The sequence below is a fragment of the Neomonachus schauinslandi genome, chromosome 9 (assembly GCF_002201575.2).
Source record: "Neomonachus schauinslandi chromosome 9, ASM220157v2, whole genome shotgun sequence".
Taxonomy (NCBI): domain Eukaryota; kingdom Metazoa; phylum Chordata; class Mammalia; order Carnivora; family Phocidae; genus Neomonachus; species Neomonachus schauinslandi.
This window is the reverse complement of record NC_058411.1, coordinates 74622576-74642689: the sequence shown is the minus strand read 5'-3', so window position 1 is coordinate 74642689 and position 20114 is coordinate 74622576. Positions and strand designations below refer to the sequence as shown.

General features: G+C 41.4%; 1 protein-coding gene across 2 annotated transcripts in view; it reads right to left on the bottom strand.

Moving 5' to 3' along the window:
- Positions 1-13137, bottom strand: part of KATNBL1 (katanin regulatory subunit B1 like 1) — a 43326-nt gene extending 30189 nt beyond the window's left edge. The window contains exon 1 of one of the 2 annotated variants that reach the window (XM_021695491.2): positions 12988-13137. The gene's annotated coding sequence lies outside the window, so the exon portion shown is untranslated. The remainder of the gene's footprint in view (positions 1-12987) is intronic. The other variant, XM_021695492.2, reaches the window with a different exon arrangement.
- Positions 13138-20114: the final 6977 nt, after the last annotated feature.

Below are 20114 nucleotides of genomic sequence, written 5' to 3'. Positions count from 1 at the left end.
AAAAAAAAAAAATCTTTAAAAAAAAAAAAAAAAAAAGAATATTATTTTTATTTTTGCTATTTCAGAAAATACTTTGATGGACATAGATATTTGTACAAAATTGATTATTTCCTCTAGATAAGCTCATGACTGGGTCAAAAAATATTATTATTGAGCTCTTCAAATATATGACAGAAGCCCTTTCACATTGTGACTGGGAGTGGTGATTTTTAGTCAAAAAATCATTTAAGGGGCGCCTGGGTGGCTCAGTTGGTTAAGCGACTGCCTTCGGCTCAGGTCATGATCCTGGAGTCCCTGGATCGAGTCCCGCGTCGGGCTCCCTGCTCGGCAGGGAGCCTGCTTCTCCCTCTGACCCTCCCCCCTCTCATGTGCTCTCTCTCTCTCTCTCAAATAAATAAATAAATAAATAAATCTTTAAAAAAAAAAAAAATCATTTAAAATGAGGATTCATTTAAAACAGAGAGGGATGTACACATGTACCTTAAAATAATGCATATGCATCATCTATGATTTCTAATTTGGGTTTCTTTCAAGTTGCCCAAGAACTAATGCCACTCACAAAGCAGGATCAGTACAAAATTCTAAATGGTTATGGTTTTACTTCACTTATCTTTAGCTTTGTAAGCTACACCCAAGTTGATAACCAAGTTTTTGAGTCACTTGCCTTCATCTAGTATATCTAAAGCATTCCAATTAGTTTTCATAGAAACAATGCTCTTTTTTTTTTTTAAGATTTTATTTATTAGGGCGCCTGGGTGGCTCAGTCGTTAAGCATCTGTCTTTGGCTCAGGTCGTGATCCCAGGGTCCTGGGATCGAGCCCCGCATCGGGCTCCCTGCTCCGAGGGAAGCCTGCTTCTCCCTCTCCCACTTCCCCTGCTTGTGTTCCCTCTCTCGCTGTCTCTCTCTGTCAAATAAATATTGACAGAGAGAGAATGAGAGCATCAGCAAGGGGGGTGGCAGAGGGAGATGCAGGTTCCCTGCTGAGCAGGGAGCCTGATACATTCAGGTTTCGATCCCAGGACCCTGTGACCATGACCTGAGCAGAAGGCAGATGCTTAACTGAGTGAGCCACCCAGGCGCCCCAAAACAATGCTTTTAAACTTCTATCTTAAACTGCTGCATTTACTAAACTGGGCAACTATGTAAGCCTGGCAAATGGGCAGATGGACAGCCGCCCTCCAATCCACGCTCCTGCCGACAGAGGTGGGCAATGACCACTAATCGGCACCCTTGATGATAGAAGATTCTGTATTATGAATTTTTAACTTTGAAAATTTGACAGACAATAAATAAGATTATGTTTTAGTTTGCATCTGAAAGAAGTAATATGAAGTTGTACTTTTCTTAGGTGACTGAACTGAAAGGACGTGGCTGTATGTTTTAACAGGGTGACATAAGTCCTAGAGTCAGATTCTCTGGGTTTGAGTCCTGCTTTAACCATTTACTAATTATGTATTGTAGGCAAATTACTTAACCTCCTATTTTCAGAGTAGTGTTGTGAAGATTAAATAAAATAATCCAACTGCCACAATGTCTGGCACATGGTTAATCACTCTGTAAATGTTAGCTATCGTTAAGTTATACATAAACATCACTGATGAAGCAAGCTGCCTTTAGTGTTAAGAAACATGCTTTGTGGTGTCAGCAAATTTTAATACCAGTTTCCTACATGTGTTACATGTTTCTGTGTATGTGTACATGTAGCGCAGGAAAAAAATAAAGAAGAGACTGAAAGGACAAAAGTTCTTTCTAAAGAGTGGTATCACAGTAGAATCTTTTTCCTGTTCATTTTTCTACAGTTTTAAGGTTGAATCATTTTCTTCAGCTTATTTTTCTGTATCAATTTTCTACAGTAAGAAAAATTACATTTTACAGAAATTTCTTTTTAGCATAAGACAATACATTAATAAGATGATGGAAATTCAAGTTTCTTAGGCCTTGAAACACACAAATTCTCAAGTTATGTAAAGGAACACAAAAGAATTGTAAAATTATAAAACTCAGCGACCTGAATCACGTCAATGTAGAATTTTGATGTTATATACAGCTACATCATGGCAACTAGTAGTTTCCTGCCTCATTTTTGCTCATACCTTTAAGCCTCCCAACTTTTCCTATTGCAAAATCCTCATTATACCACGTTTATAGCGGGAGAAACACAGAGAAGCCACTGTAATACAATATGTTAAGTGTGGCAATATCCTTGATGATTTATCAAATAGTTTAGGAGGAAAAATTGCTCTTTGAGTTAAATTATGAAATAGAAGAGAGTGGCTTAAAGCAAAGATATTTAAAGCATCATTTTAGGGGTGCCTGGGTGGCTCAGCCGGTTAAGCATCTGCCTTTGGCTCAGGTCATGATTCCAGGGTCCTGCTCCATGGGGAGCCTACCTCTCCTGGTCTCCCTCTGCCTGCCTCCCCCTCTGCCTGCCACACTCCCTCTGCTTGTGCGCACGTGGGCTCTCTGCCAAACAAATAAATCTAAAAAAAGTCATTTTACAGAGTAACAACAGCTTCTAGTCCAGTAGGATTCACCTAGTGTTCTCAATGAGGGTATCACTAAATTTTAATCAAGGTGTTAAATTTATTTTCATAACTATAACAGATGATCAAAACAAATGTTGGGCTGAACAGATTATGTGACCTAGTGCAGAGCAGTTACAATTTATCATAAGGACTAAAAAAGATACTTTAATATCAAGCCAGATTAAAAAAATGATTCCATGATTTCCCAAAGGTGACATTCTTTTCTTAGGTATATTTGGACAAGGGGGAGGTGGCTTACAAAGACTGCAACACTGTACTCAAAAAGTGACAAAGTGAATGGCATTGTTAATGTGCTATTTTTTTTAAAGATTTTATTTATTTGTCAGAGAGAGAGAGAGAAACAGCAAGCACAAGCAGGGAGAGAGGGCGCCTGGGTGGCTCAGTTGGTTAAGCAACTGCCTTCGGCTCAGGTCATGATCCTGGAGTCCCTGGATCGAGTCCCGCATCGGGCTCCCTGCTCGGCAGGGAGTCTGCTTCTCCCTCTGACCCTCCCCCCTTCTCATGTGCTCTCTCTCATTCTCTCTCTCTCAAATAAATAAATAAAATCTTAAAAAAAAAAAAACAAGCAGGGAGAGAAACAAGCAGAGGGAGAAGCAGGCTCCCTACTGAGCAAGGAGCCCAATGTGGGACTCAATCCCAGGACCCTGGGATCATGACCTGAGCCAAAGGCAGACGCTTAACGGACTGAGCCACCCAGGCATCCCTAATGTGCTGTTTAGAAACTAAATGAAACACTAATATCTTGGTAGAAAAACGATACATTCTGTTGACCTGTTTGGAGCCTTTTAATCCCGTCTAGATTCGAATCTGATTGAGGGTTAACATTTTGAAAGAATATCTGTTACATGGGTCATGGCTTGGTGGGCAAGAGGTGAATAACAATAGAGAAGAAGAAAAAGAAGCACAGAAACAAGTATAAGCAGTGCTTATTCATGCAGCCTCCAGGGAAATGGTGTCCCATCAAATTCCTGGATGTCTAATGCACTTGCTAGGTTTATTCCTACTTGAGGAAATGGATTTACCAAGTTATCAGAGCCTGATATTATCACTCAAATCATAAAACTAAGTACCCTTATTCTGATTCCATGTTCAGAACGACTAAAAGCCCCTAGAACCTGGAATAAACCACAAGGGTTTTTTATTTGCTGATTCATCACAACATCTATTAATTCAGTCCACCATCCATGGAAGGCTGGTTTGAGAAATAATGTCATATTCAGGAAGGCAGATCAAGCATGAAAATACAGATTTTTGGAGATTCAATGGGTACAAGAATAATAATACATCATTTCAATCAATTAGACCAAACTGAATTCCAACTCTCTTATGACTGAATTACCCTGAAATGAAAATTATAAAACTGATGCTATGTGGGAATTACCATTCCCACCACCTCTTCCTTATTTTAAATAATTAAGTCCACTGAATATACTACATTAAGGAACCGGTATTAATAATGGGGGAAAAAAGCTGAATTCTGAGAACTGAGAATTCTCGTCACCTTTACCAGTAATTGTGGACCTACAGACTTAATTTTTTCAATGCCTTACACTGGAAAGTGTGCAGGGCAGGGGTAGGTGCAGAAAAATGTTAAAACTTACGTACAAACAAAATGTGTATGTGAGTGAGTGCCTGTATAGTCCCTGAATATCTTTGAAAGGAAGAAACTGGGGACAAAAATCACTTCTAAAGAGAGGGTAAGTGTGGCTGGGGGATGAGATGAGAGGGAGACTTTTCCTTTTTGGACTTTCTGAATTTTGTATCAAATGCAAGTATTATTTTTTAACTAAATTAAAATGTATTGATAGTGGGGCGCCTGGCTGGCTCAGTCGGTAGAGTGTGTGATTCTTGATCTCCGGGTTGCGAGTTCGAGCCCCAAGTTGAGTGCAGACATTACTTAAAAATAAAATCTTTATTTCCCCCCCCAACAGACTCTTCACTACAGAGAACAAGCTGAGGGCCCCTGGAGGGGAGGTGGGCGGGGGATGGGTTAAATGGGTTAAATGGGTGATGGGTATCAAGGAGGACACTTGTGATGAGCACTGAGTGCTGTAAGTGATGAATCACTAAATTCTACACCTGAAATATTAAATTGTATGTTAACGAATTTAAAAACATAAAAAAAATTTTTTTTAAAATAATAAAATGTATTGATAGTATAATATACATCTCTTCTTAAATGGCTACATAAACACCTGAATCTTTAGGAAGACTTAGGGTTTCTAAAGCCAAGTAGATGATTATCTTAGCATGTTTTGGTGAATATCTCTTATTCTCCCTGTTAGAATATTCAAATTAGAGTATTTCAATTAGAGTATTTTTCTGGAAATATTCATAGGGAAGAAAAATACTCTAATCCTTTCTTACTGTCTTCTTAAACTCAGAAATGTATATAAATATATACATATATAAGACAACATCACCTTAAGGATCCTTTCTGACCCCTTGTTTAGCTACTAAAGGTATTTCTGATGCTTTCAAGTTAGATAAGACTCTATGTATGAAAGGATATTCCAATAAGATATACAACTCCAAAAAAGACAAGCTAATATAAACTAATTTTAATGTTCTATCTTCATGATTTGGACTAAGGTTACCAATCTATAACACCTGTGCCTAATTTTGAAGTCAACAGTGAGGGGGGAGTATACCTTAAAAGGGTAGACTGCCCTTTGAGAATTCAACAAATCAACAAAAGATGATGCTAGGGTCCTTTTATAACAATAGTTCTTAATCCTTCTTACACTCCAACACTTACAAGGATTACCACATATCCCTATCCATTACAGTGGTTTCTTACCATTATGTCCCCTGGGCCGAAATCAGAATATATGTTGAAATTTGAAAACGCCCCCTTCTCTTAGGGAACACCCTTTTCCAGCGTAGGAATCACACTGCCTTAATAAGGTATAATGACACCCAGGTCTAAAACTTAACTGTAACCAAATTTAACATATTAACCTCATTTAAAAAAAAAAAATCGCCCCTCTCAATGTTTCCCCTCAAGTTTGAACTCATATCACCAACTGCCTGTGAGTAGCACCATGTGGATGTCCGTTCCACAGTCAACAATTCTTGAACTTAACATATTGAAAATAGAACCCTTAATATCCATCCTCTCAAATCTGATCCTCTCAACTGTTCCTAATTCAGTAAATTATTCAGTTCCTTTGTTCATCAGCTGTTTATTAAGCACCCACTATGTGCCAAGCACTTTTCTAGATACAGTGAACATCGTCCCAGTTGCTGAAAGCCCCAAATGATTCATTATTTTCTCTTTTCATAAATTCCCTACCTCCAATCCGTTGATTCTGCCTTTTTAACATTCTCAAACTTCATTTCTCTCCATTTCTGATACCACCATCCTAGACCAAACTACCATCATTTCTCTCTTGGACTGTATCAGTTTCCTCCTAAATCCTCTAGCCACACTGGACTTCAATCCTTGAATACACCAAGTTCATTTCCATTTTGTGGCCAAACCATTCCTTCTGCTTAAAACATTCCTCCCATATACTCCCAGGGCTACTACTTCTCAGCTCAGATGTTACCCACCCAAGAGCATTTCCCTGACCACCCAATCAAGAATAACCCCAACCTCACCTCCATTCTCTATACCAGCACCTTGTACTTTTTTTTCCCACCAGAGCAATTATCAGTATCTGAAATTAGTTTGCTTATTTGCTAATCGTTCATGTCCTCCCAACTAGACTGTGAGCTCCATGGCAGCAGGAATCATGTTCACTGTACCTAGAAAAGTGCTTGGCACATAGGGGGTGCTTAATAAACAGCTGATGAACAAAGGAACCTATCTAAAGAAAGACAATGTCAACCATGAAAGATAATGGTCAGCTGGGAGTGAGGCATCACAAAATACTATTTAAAAATGTCAATGGGAGAGTGCCTAACTGTGGTTAACATTAAAACTGTGCCATGATATTCCAATTCTCCTTTCAGATACATGATAAGTTTATATTTGCCCATCATCTTGAAGTTAGGTATGGTCATGACTTGCTCTTGCCAATGAAATATAAACAGAAATCTTTGCGAGTCACTTTCTGTGATTCACTCCTATCACCATCACTCTTATCGTGGCAACTAGCAACAGGACAGAGATTAAGGTTCCATCTGTCCACATTCCTTAGCAAGGATAACATAGAGCAGAGCCCCCAGATAACTCACATGTAAGAAGAATCAAGGAGAAATAAACCTTTGTTATTTGAAGCCACTGAGATTTGGGCGTTGTTACTGTAAAATAACACATGCCATCCAGACTGATAAACCATCCTAACAATGTTGTGGGCACACAGTAATGTAATCAGTCTTACTAAGTAGTCAAGTGATGCCACTAAGTATACACAAGTAATTTCCTTCTGGTTATTATTCAGTTTCCAAATAGGTCTGCCAACAAGAAGAGTAAAAACGGTTTACATGGAGTTTATGAATTCTTGTCCCTGATGCTATTTTTCAATAAATATTTCCCAAATAATGAATGCCACCCTATACAGGCATACCTACTAGCCTTTCCTTACCTGGAAACAGGTGAGAATAACTGCTATTATTTTTTATTATTTTGCATTTATTATCTACATCAACTATTCAATAATTAGTTACTGAGTTCAGGTCATTGTGGAGGAAACAGACTATAAAGCAGACTGGATAAAATGCACAAGTCCCTGGATACTGAGTCAGGAACATGGACTTTAATTTTATAGACAAAATACACTTACTGAGAAGCTTTGTATAGGAATCATACGATTAAAAACTATTCTTGGGGCACCTGGCTGGCTCAGTCGGTAAAGCAGGAGGCTCTTGATCTCAGGGTCGTGAGTTTGAGCCCCACATTGGGTTGAGAGATTACTTAAACGTTTTTTAATTTTTAAAAAACTATTCTTGAAGATCATTTTATACGGCAGTTGTAGAAATAGGATGATTGGAACAGGAGTGCCAAGAGTACTAATTTCCAACAGCTGTGCCATGAATCCTCCACAGACGAAAGGCCTAATTTTAATCAATCTATATGATTTATTTTGGTTACAACACTAAACGTACTGTTAATGATGTACTAAGTGGTACAGGAAATAAGCAAGGCCTAAGTTGTTGGGTTTTTTTAAAGATTTTATTTACTAAAAAAAAATCATTGGCAGAAAAAAAAAGATTTTACTTATTTGAGAGAGTGCATGAGCAAAGATTTTATTTATTTGAGAGAGAGAGAGAGAGAGAGAGTGCCTGAGCAGGGGGAGGGGCAGAGGGAGAGGGAGAAATAGACTCCCTGCTGAGCAGAGAGCCCAGATGCGGCTCAATCCTGGGACTCTGGGGCCATGACTTGAGCTGAAGGCAGATGCTTAACGGACTGAGCCATCCAGGTGCCCCAGCAAGGCCTAAGTTTTTGCAAATAAGAGTAAAAGGCACACTCAAAAGTCAAAGTTGCACTAAAGTAAGATCTGATAATGAACAAAACTGTACTCTGAGCATGAGGGGCAATCAGGTCAGTAATTATTACAGAGTTCTGAAAGGCAACCAAGTGAACAAGAGACGCTTTATTATCAGTTAGAGGTATTTTTCTATTATAGGAATGACTGGGTTGTAATCAAGTTGGTTTGTATTCTGAATTCTTTCAAGATACTCAGAGCATCTGTGCAGTACTCCAACAAGCTTGTTTTTTCCTCAACAACAATCCATTCCTTACATTCAACAAATATTAAGTACATGTTACAGGCTAATTACCATTCTTGGCACTGAGAAAACATGAGTGAACAAAACAATGATCCCCGCCCTCCTGGAGCTTATATGCTAGTGGCACTTAAATTCCATTCTAAAATTTCTCCCCCAATCCTATTATATGGGAGTAGCTTTTACAAATGCCTTTGGCAGATATCATCTGATTAATGCACACTAAGATGTGCAAGACTAATAGTCTCACCAGAGATAATTACCCTTGAAAAGTAAATACTTCACAGATTCACAGACTCTTAGAACTGGGAAGGACCTTGGAGATAATTTCAATTTACAAATTAGATTAAGGGATCTGCCCAAGAACACTCAGTCATCAGTAGGAGAGCAAACCCTAGAACTGTGACTTCCAGTGTTAGTGCCTTTTCCATATAACACCAAGCTGCCTGTTTTAAGATTACACTAGTGAGCAGCAGAGATGCTAGAATGGGCATTCATGATTCATACATAGGTGATACGTTCCTGGATGACTGTTCAAGGCAAAAAGAATTTCAGGCAGTGTGTAAACTTGAGAGGTGGTTATAGGGGAAGCAAACTGGGGGTACCTTTCAGAAGACTCTTTCTCCCATCTCTACCTTCATCATGTCCCCAAAACAAAGACAGTAAATACAAAACTTCTCCAAAGTTAATGCATATTAGAGGAGATACTTGGACATGAGCACGAAGTAGTAAACACAGCATCTGAATCTAGCAAACTGTACCTTATCCAAGTTGAAAGTGTATGTTCCCAGTAAAGGTACCATTTGTATTAAGTTCAAGGTTTTTTTTTTTTTTAATTACTTTCCTAAAAACATTTACCAGAAAGCACCAAATTAACTGATATGGGTCATGGGTATAATGATTGATAAAACAGTAATGTAATATTGATGAGGGTGATGTTATGAGGCACTAGGCAAGCATTTTTAAGGATAATGCCTCTTCCTCCACAAAACAGTTATACGCATTTCTTGCTTATAAACTGTACCAATCTATACATTTGAAAAACCCAAACTCGTCCTTTAATCTCTCAAAGGTTCATGAACCAACCTGAGACTTATTTAGTATTCTAATAGAAACTGCATTTAAAAAAACTTTTCAAGAAGAGGGAAAAGACTGGCTAAGAATTGAAAAATAAGCTTTGTACCAAAAAAAACAAAAGAAAACAAAGAAAGATTATTAATTTTAAGAGTTTTACGAAGAAAAAAAAGTTTTAGGAAGAATGTAAACTGACAGGCAGCATTAAAATCTCATTATGGGTGTCTGTGATGGCAGTTTCTATATCTAAAGTGAAAATTATGAGAAACCCCCCTCAAAAAAATTATTATGAGACTTCCAATTTATTTCAGTAGCTCTGCCATTCTTTTAGCTTCCAATGTTTAAAACCTTGAAGATACCATAGACTTTTGCCCCTATTATTTTCTATAGTTAGTCAGTCACCATATTCTATTTCTTCCTTCAAAATGTCTCTTTTGAATATAAGCAAAATTCCCAATTTCAAAAGAACACACACACAACAAAGACTGTGACTATTAAAAAGAGCATTTTCAAGCAATGGGAAATACTCATGACATGCTGAGTCAAAAAAAAAAAAAGGCAGAACAATAAAAACCCACAGGGAGAAAAATGTATAATCCTAGTTTTATAGAAAGGAGAATAATCATCAGCATAAAAAATTTTTGAAAAAGGGACGCCTGGGTGGCTCAGTCAGTTAAGTGTCTGCCTTCGGCTCAGGTCATGATCCCAGGGTCCTGGGATCGAGTCCTGCATTGGGCTCCTTGCTCAGCGGAGAGCCTGCTTCTCCCTCTGGCCTGCCGCTCCCCCTGCTTGTGCACTTTCTCTCTCTCTGACAAATAAAATCTTAAAAAAACCCACCACATGAAAATGTTAACAGTTGTTCTTTCTGCTTGGGGTGGGGGTGGGAGGTTCTAAGTGCTTTTAATTTTTTTTTTCACTCTCTCTACATTTCCAAAATTTCCTACAATGAACATGCATTATTTTCAGTGAAGAGACATTATTTTCAAACTCAGAAAAAAATGTCATTTAAATAACTGTCTCATTTTACCACTACATGTCATTCTCACTGCCCTCATCCTATTTCCTTACAGCCTCCCCTCCTCCGAAGGACTCCAACAGCAGCCTCCTTCTTTAGGTCTCTGAGCCAGCTTCCCCTAGCTTTAATATTACTTGTACTCATGCTCCTAACATTCATCATTCATACTTACATAAAGCACATGGAAGCAGAGGCTGGCCATATAAACAATCAGCTCACAACAGGGTTTCTCACCCTCAGTACCACCGACATTTGGGGTAATTATTTCTCATGGAGGGGCTGTCTTATTGCAAGATGTTTAGCAGCAGCGTTCCTGGCCTCTATCCAGTAGATGCTACTAGCACCTCCCCCAATTCTAGTCATGACACTGCCAAATGTCCCCTGAGGGACAAAAACTGTCCCCAGTTGAGAGCCACTGATTTAAAAGTTTTAAACTTCCAAAATCATCTGTGTATATACATATATGTCAAGCCTAAACTTCTTTCCCATGTGTGTCTTTTTTTTTTTTTTTAAAGATTTCATTTATTTATTTGAGAGCGAGAATGAGAGAGAGAGAGAGAGAGCACATGAGAGGGGGGAGAGTCAGAAGGAGAAGCAGACTCCCTGCCGAGCAGGGAGCCCGATGCGGGACTCGATTCCGGGACTCCAGGACCATGACCTGAGCCGAAGGCAGTCGCTTAACCAACTGAGCCACCCAGGTGCCCCTCCCATGTGTGTCTTAAATAATTATACTTATTCTCAGTCTTGCTCACATAATCTCCTTTTTCTCAAAAGGAACTTTCCAAATAGATCAGGTCCACTGTTCCCTAGAAAAATAACTTCATTCTCACTTCCAAGTCTTTGACACACTGTTTCCTCACTAAAATTCCTCATTCACGCTTCTATTCAATGCCCTACATCCATCCTTTAGTAGCTGGTTCTTTGCAGAAGCAATACTGTTCAGCCTAGTTCAGTTCACCATATACAGTCTGCACTAAACAACAGTATTTTATATTGTTGCTGTTAATCTCATATCCCAAACTAAGGTTTGTTGCCCTGGCACATTTCTTTTGTATAAACAATTGCAGCTAACACTGCTGGGCATAGAGACAATCAAAAGCGTGATAACTGATGAATGAAATTTAAATGCTCTGCTGTAAATCACTGTAAACTGCTGATTTCTTATGAAATGATTTTGCTTTGAACCTTTATTTCTTGTCATGGAGCTATAAGTATAATCACTCCAGATACAGAGTGACCACTCAATAGAATTTCAGAACAAAAATATATAATGGTATATTTTAAGTAATATATAGGTTTCAAACTGTTTTCTACACTGTCAGGAATGATATAAAGGAATTAAAACTATAAACTACAACACAAACATGAACTTTATGAACTCCATTTATCTTAAAATATCCAGCGGAATTTTTGCTCAGTGCACAAAATTTAAGTATGGTCAACAAGAGGAGAGAACTCAACTGAATAGTGTGTGAATGTATATGTATACACGAACACACTTCACATATATCCCCAGTTGAGAGAAATAAATGAAAGAGCTTTGTAAAGTAAAAAGAGTCAAAATATAAAGGATGCAGTTAAAGAAGCATAGTTAAAAGCATGCAACCAGCCTCCTTGGGTCCCAAATATATTAGCTGCGTGTCCTTGTACAAGTTACTCAACTTCTCTGTCTCAGTTTCCTCCTTGTCAAAAAGGGGATAATAATAGTATCCGTCCCAAAGTATAAAGCTCTCAAACACTGCTTAGCATATAGAACGCCCCCCCCAAAATACTTACCATTATTATTACAATGCTAGTTATTAGCCAAGTAAAAGCCTCAATGTATAAAATTCTGATTCAAGTCTGAAGCAGGTTCGAACAAAACAGAATAAACTACTGACACAGTTTAAGGTATTATTAGGTGGTCTAGGTTCTTAGAATGTTTTGCTAGTGCTAAACTATTACACAACTAATTTTTGTCAGTTTTTTTTTTTCTTTTAATCTGTAAAGAAACTGACACAGATACCTCTGTTTTCAAGGAACTTTACAAGCCACAAGAAAACAACTGAACTCTTTGTTATCTCCATATTTAAGCCAATTTAAATGCGTGGTAAAAGCCTGTAAAAGTACTGTTACAAAACAACTTTTCAGAAAATACAATGAGATTTTTAAAGTTGCAATCAGCAATTCTTATGCAGTTATGTCAAGCTTTTGTCCTGCTAAACAAAAGCTTATCTGTCAGGGAACCACGGACCCGTCAGAAAATAAGGAAATACCAAGGCCCGGCCTAGGCGGCTCGGGAAAACAGGTCCTCAAACAGACCGCCGCAGACGCGTTCCGTCCTTCCCCCTCCCCGGCGTGCAGCAGTCGGCCCCACCCGCAGATAAATTAAGTGACAGCTGGCCGCGTCCATGCCTCTCCCGGCCCGGGCCGGGCCCGTGGCGGCCCCCCCACCCCCGCCGCCCCGCTCCCGGCGGCCTCCAGCGCGCCCGCCGCCCGGATGCTCCTCGCCGCGGCGGGGCAGGGGCTCCCGCCCGGACACCGCGTCCTCGCCGCCCCGCCCCCGCCGCCGGCTCGGCCGAGCGGAAGCCGCCGCGGGGCCTCAGGTGGGCCCAGGGCGCGTCCGGGCGCGAGGAGACGCGCGGCCTCCGCAGGGCAGCGGCGGGCGCCGGGCTCCTGCAGGCCCGGCGGTCACTTACCGGCGCCTCATGGTAGCGCGGCGCCCCAGCCCAGCCCCGGGACTAACCAACTACGCCCGGCAGCCCAGGACGTCCCTCGGCTCCCGGGCCGTGCCCCACTCCGAGCCATTCAAACGCGGCCGCGCGCGCAGCCCGCCGGGATAGCTTCCCCAGGGAGGTCTGGCCGGCTCCGCCCAACGCTGGCTCCGCCCTCCTCGGGTCGCGCAGGACCGGAGAGAGGGGGAAGAGGACGTGTGGCCATCATGCCCCCTGGTGGCCACGGGCCCGCACAGTAGTCTTGCAATAGGGCGGCAAGTAATAAGGCTGTAGGAACTGAGCTCTAGGAACTGAGGGTTATCAAAGAATGACCCTGAGCTAGTGACAGTCTGGTGAGGGAGACCATGCCTTAAGTGTTGTCCCAGGAGATGAAACAATCTGCTATAAGTGCACGGAGAGGTGCACGGAGAGAGGTATTCATTCACTCCCATTTAAACGCACTAAGGCGAAGTATTTTTTTTTTCTTTTAAGATCTTATTTATTTATTTGACAGGGAGAGAGACAGCGAAAGAGGGAACACAAGCAGGGGGAGTGGGAGAGGGAGAAGCAGGCTTCCCGCTGAGCAGGGAGCCCGATGCGGGATTCGATTCCAGGACCCTGGGACCATGACCTGAGCGGAAGGCAGACACTTAACGACTGAGCCACCCAGGCGCCCCTAAGGCGAAGTATTTAAAAGCGTGGACCCTGGAGCTACGTGATCTTGACCAAGTCACATAAATTCCTGTGTGTTTTGATTTGCCCAACTGTAAAATGGAGATTATAATGGTATCTGCCTCACAGCTGTGAGAATTAAATGAATTCATACATATAAAATACTTAGAGGGATGTGTCTGGCATATGGTAAGCACTATACCATTGTTAGCTATTATGTTTCCGTTCCTAATATGTGTCAGACTCTGTGTTAGACTCTTAAGAACACAAGAAATATGGGGGCACCTGGGTGGCTCATTGTTAAGCGTCTGCCTTGGGCTCAGGTCATGATCCCGGGGTCCTGGGATCGAGCCCCACATCGGGCTCCCTGCTCAGTGGGAGGCCTGCTTCTCCCTCTCCCGCTGCTTGTGTTCCCTCTCTCGCTGTGTCTCTGTCAAATAAATGAATAAAAAAAAAAAAAAAGAAGAACACAAGAAATATGTATGATGCAAACCCTATCCTCCGGAAGCAAGCTCAGGCTTTTTGGTGTGGGAAACACTGGAATATGAGATTAGGGTTGGGTCTGTCCCTCACCTACTTTTAATCACTGAGGAAAATTCTCTTCATCATAGTAGAGACAGAGTGTACCCATCTTCAAAGGTAAACCACTGGTCAAGGTTAACCAAATTGTGACAGGAGCAAGATTGGTCTCTGCTAGGCCTCTCACCCCTTGCAGAAGCCAATCAAGTGGTGCATTCTTTTTTTTTTTTAAGATTTTATTTATTTGACAGAGACACAGCGAGAGAGGGAACACAAGCAGGGGGAGTGGGAGAGGGAGAAGCAGGCTTCCCGCCACGCAGGGAGCCCGATGTGGGACTCGATCCCAGGACCCTGAGACCATGACCTGAGCCGAAGGCAGACGCTTAACGACTGAGCCACCCAGGCGCCCCTAAGTGGTGCATTCTTGATGAAACGTTTCCTCACTGCAATTACCAAATTCCTTAACTCACTTTTTTTAGGCTCTTTTTTCCTGAACTGTCCAGGGCTTGCCTAAGCAATGGGTTGCTCATGTTTGGTTCGACAATATTTTTGAGGGCCTACCATGTGCCAGGTTGACATTGTACCAGCTGCCACAGATAGCCTGGGAAAGCTCATAGCAGCTTGGACAAACAGGAAAAGAGATCATTCCAATACACTGTGGTGAGTGCAATGATAAAAGTATATACTAAATGTTATGGGAGTTCAGAGTAATGGGAGGTCTGGTAGACAAACTAATCAGAACTAAAATGTCATTAGATGATAAAAACAATGCATTTTTCTTCCCTAGTAACTTAATGCAAAAAATTAAGTAATGATGAAAGTTTGGGCCACTACTCTAGGTTGGTGGGAGAAATCTTTTAAGATATATTTTGCATAAGCAATGCCTTTGAGAGCCAAGCACAAGCAGGCACATGCCTATGTGTGGGGCCACACCTGTAACAGGTGGGACTATTGAGAGACTCCGGAAGGGTGAGCGGGGGAAGGGAGCAGGAACCCTGGGTTCTAGGGGTATGCAACATAGAACATTTCTTGAGTATGACTTCTACTAAGTAGGTGTGCTATTTTAAAGAAAATAAAAATCCAACACACATGGGTGAAGTCACTTTCTCTCAAGCTATTTCTTCATCACTATCATCATAAACAGGAATTTCCTGATGACCCACAAAAGGCACCATGTGGGGCCCTCATCAAAAAATGAGGAAAAGAGTGTAATACACAGTACCTTACCTCAAGGGAGGCTAGTTGATGAGAGAAGACAAATAACGGAGTCCTAGGACTCAAGGGAATCTGCTGCGTTAACATAGAAGGATCTCAGCTAAAACAAGGCCTCCGGTTGTCTGAGGCCAGAGGAGAATCCCGATACTCACATTTCTAGAGCTTCTTAGGGCATAGTCTCTCAGGCAGTTGTCGCTAGACTCAGGTTCTGAGGTTATACCAGTGATGAGCAGCCCTGGCCCATAGGTCTCATGTGGCTGCCAAGTGTCAACATAACTTAAGGTGAAAATAAAGAAATTTGCCTTCATATTGCTATGTTTGAAATATATACCATTTTAGTGATGAGAATGCAGGTCAGTTTTCTTCATTGACACTTTTTAGTCAACCAAAGTTGAATTCTTTTCCCTTGGAGTCCAATCAAGGTTTTTTCTTTTATAGATTAAAAAAAAAAGATTAAAAAAAAGATTTAAAAAAAAAAAGGGGGGCACCTGGCTGGTTCAGTTGGTAGAGCATGCAACTCTCGATCTCGGGTTTGTGAGTTCAAGTCCCACAATCTGTATAGAGATTACTTAAAAAAATAAATTTTAAAAAAGTGCAGCCCATACATATTTTTATTATCCCTCCACCAGTCCTTGTGCATAGAAAGATGTGCACTGCTCACCCTCACCTTGAGCGGTCTCCAAGGGAATTTACTTCCCTGGCCATTCCCTCATTCCTTCCTTCTGAATACCTTATATTCCTTGCCTCTGAATGAACAGGCAGGTAAGTCAGCCTTTCTGCCCCCACCCCATCTGTCTTTCTTAGGGGTATGGATGTCATTCAGGGGTGTATAGAGTAACCCTGACCATAAACACTCATATGAGAAAAGAATTCTCATGCAAAGTCTTATGCCTCCTTCTAACTGGACCATTGGGGAGGATCATGGGGGAAGATTTGAACCAGGCTTGAGAAGCTGGGCAGGATTTTGACAAGCAGGGTGCTCTGGAAATTTGAGGGGCAGGGGAGGGAGTGCAAAGTAAGTTCTAGGACCACTGTCTCTCCCAATTTGAGTGAGTGGAGGTAGCTCTGCAGAGTGGCGAGAGCAAAGACTGAAAAGGTATGTAGTCACTTGACAGGTTGTGAAGATCTGGAGTGATCAAGCAAAGGTTTTTGGGAAAGAAAAAAAATCACTAGAAACACTTAAAAGTCTATTACTCGTGGATAAGCACTATTTCCGTTTGAATATATGTTTTTTTCAGATATTTTACTATGCAAATGTAGCTATATCTAAGAACAGAAATGAGATTATATCCTACTTACAACTTTGTAAACTGCTTTTTTATGAGCAGTATCATATTACATATGTCAATCCATGACAATTAATATAAACGTACATAATAAAAATGGCAGTTAAAAAAAGGCATAGGCATTGAGGGAGGAAGTGATGAAGTTAAATCAGTACTTCAGAAGGATTAATCCGTCACTGGGTTGCAAGATGGCCAGTGGGAGGAAGGGAGGATTCACGGCAAGAACGTTAGGTATGAAAGTGTTGTAGTGCAGACCAGAGGTTCAGGGAGCCATAGCTTTTACTGTGCTGTGTGTCATTCTCATCAATGCCGACTGATGCCAGGCCTGATAAAGGACAATGCTTGAAAAGACCTAAATAAAAGACAGCAATAGCTCATCCATTCCATAAGAAACTGCATCCACTGTTCAGCCTCAGAGCCTTTGGAAAATTCCAGGCACTTGACTTAGGCAGTCATAGTGGGAAATCAATCCTTTTTTTTTTCTGTTCCTCCCTTCCCCACCTTCCTGTGTAGACTGTAGAGGAAGGAATGGCATTAGGGAACATTTCTGGTAAGGCCGTAGCCGTGGAAATTAGCAAATCTCACTCGTAGTTTACCAGATTCATGATTATTTCAATCACCACCACAGACTGATGCCCTCAATGGTGCAGAAGCAGCAGGGGTTTTTGGGGGGCGGGGGAGGAGTTGGAGGGTAGGAGTGGTGGAGATTGTTGATTGGTAGGGGATCCTTTTGTTAAGACAGTTTCTGAGGGCGCCTGGGTGGCTCAGTCAGTTAAGCGGCTGCCTTTGGCTCAGGTCATGATCCCAGGGTCCTGGGATTGAGCCCCCATCGGGCTCCCTGCTCAGCGGGAAGCCTGCTTCTCCCTCTCCCACTCCCTCTGCTTCTGTTCCCTCTCTCTCTGTCAAATTAAAAAAAAAAAAAGTTTCTGATGCAGCTCTCTGTTACACCTCTACAGATGGAAAGCAGGTGACGATATCCGCTGTTTATAGGTTTTCAAATCTGCATCCCAAGAGATCATTTCCCTCCTTCTCCCAGTAGATTTCCTGCAATTAGGGTACACTGTCATCAAGTAGAAGATGGTAGGAAGCAGCATGTTAGAGAGGAAAGAACACTAGCTTTGGAGCAAAGCTCATCTCTATCAGAAGCCTGGATCGCTGCTTTTGGGCCCTCTCTACTCCATTTTTACCTGAACTGCACAGTGGGGATAATAATATTCTTCTCCTCGGGGTTGTTGGGAAGTAGGGTAACATAGGTAAAACACTTCAATAGTGCCTAGTGCAGTGATTGTGTCTCTCTCTGCAAAACATTTCCCCCCTAACTTTACCTGTTCAGTGATATTTCCGAGAGAATACAGTATGTATGGTTGCGTGCTGTCTTGGGAAAGCAGAGCCCTGGAATTACACCAGCTTTAGGAGGGGGGGCAGTGGTGGGAAACAGACTCACTGTGGTGCTGATGGCCTGGTACTCAGTACATGGCATCTGAACCCTATGGCCATACGCAACACAAACCCAACCGTGCAGTTGCTTGGGGGATTCACGCCTACTGGGGCCTCAAGACAAACAGGCCTTGTGGAGAGGAGTTCAAGGGCAGGGGGACAGGCAGGAAGGCAATGAAATGGGCAGGACAGCAATTATAAGAAGCAGGATAATGTCCATGGAAAGGAGACTTGGAAGAGCAAAGCAGATCCCCAGCCTCAAGAGATGGGGGCTGTAGGAAGATGACAAGACTGAAGTCCACTTCTCAGAGATGGACACAAAGGTGAAACCACTCTTGCAGTGACAAAATTGAGTCTGAGCCTAAACTGGTTCAAGCTCCTACCCCAAATTAGCTATGTTCTTCACAACACCAGTTCTGTAAGATATTGATAGATTGAAAAAAAAAAAAAGAGGAAAAAGAGGAAAAAAAGAAAAAGAAAAAAAAAAGGCTTTCTTCGGGGTGCCTGGGTGGCTCAGTAAGTGTTTGCCTTCAGCTCAGGTCATGATCCCAGGTTCCGGGATTGAGCCCCCACATCGGGCTCCTGGCTCCGTGGGACGCCTCTTCTCCCTCTCCCACACCCCCTGCTTGTGTTCCCTCTCTTGCTGTGTCTCTCTCTGTCAAATAAATAAATAAAATCTTTAAAAAAAAAGGCTTTCTTGGATTAAACAAATATTAAGCAAATATTTATTTACTGTAGTATTTCTCAGTCTTTAAAATACTAACATTAATTTTAAGTCTCTAAAAGAAAGATGTAGGGGCGCCTGGGTGGCTCAGTCGGTTAAGCGGCTGCCTTTGGCTCAGGTCATAATCCCAGGGTCCTGGGATCAAGCTCCACATCGGGCTCCCTGATCGGTGGGGAGCCTGCTTCTCCCTCTCCCTCTGCCTGCCTCTCTTCCTACTTGTTCTCTCTGTCAAATAGATAAATAAAAACTTTAAAAAAAGAAAAGAAAAGAAAAGAAAGATGTATACAGTGTTGCCCAAACTTACCCAAACTCTGAATCCTTTAAAGGGGAGAAAAAAGAAATATTCTAAAGAATTACTCTAATCTGAAAAAAGCAGCAGGACTAGCATGGGTCCTGGGGGATGGGGTGTGGCTCCAGCTGTGGGTTGGGTGGAGAGGAGTGTGGAAGTTGGGTGGGTGCCTCGTGATTGGTCAGGGCTGGATGAGAGCAACAGAGCCCGAGCATCTGGCAAGAGCTATAAATGACAAATTGTAAAAAACTGAAATAAAGATTAAGCCATACCATTTTCTTTGCCTTCTTAAAAAATGAAAACATTGCAAGGCAGCTGGGTGGCTCAGTCAGTTAAGCGTCTGACTTCGGCTCAGGTCCTGATCTTGGGTCTTGGGGTGGAACCCTGCATGGGGTTCCGTGCTCAGCGGGGAATCTGCTTGAGATTCTCTCCCTCTGCCCCTCCACCGCACTCATGCTCACTCTCTCTCTCAAATAAATAAATAAAAATCTTTAAAAAAAAAACATGGCTCTTCATGAAACAGCATGTTATAAAACAGTATGCTAAGTTAGTCTAAATATAAATCAAAAAAGTCTGGAAGAGTCTGAATCAAAATGTTCATGGGGAAAAATTTTTTTTTGCATGCTATGGTTTGTTATCTTTTTTTACTGAACTGTATTTTCCATTTTATATAATAAATGTCCTTCTTCCATAATTAATTTGTAAAAATCACTTTATTAAAGGAACCAATCATAAGCAATTAGGAAATCGAACAAAACTTTTTGTGCAAATTTTTGAAAGTTTAGAATTTAATTTGCAGCTTTGGTGATATTATTTTATTACTTGTTATTTTTTTCCATTTAAGCTAACCCTGGTTAGCTTGATTCATTTGAATGGACCTCTTTTAGAAAGAAACTTGTATCTTTTTCCTAGGGCTGCTATAATGAAGTATCAGAATCTGGGTGGCGTAAAACAACAGAAATATAGTCAT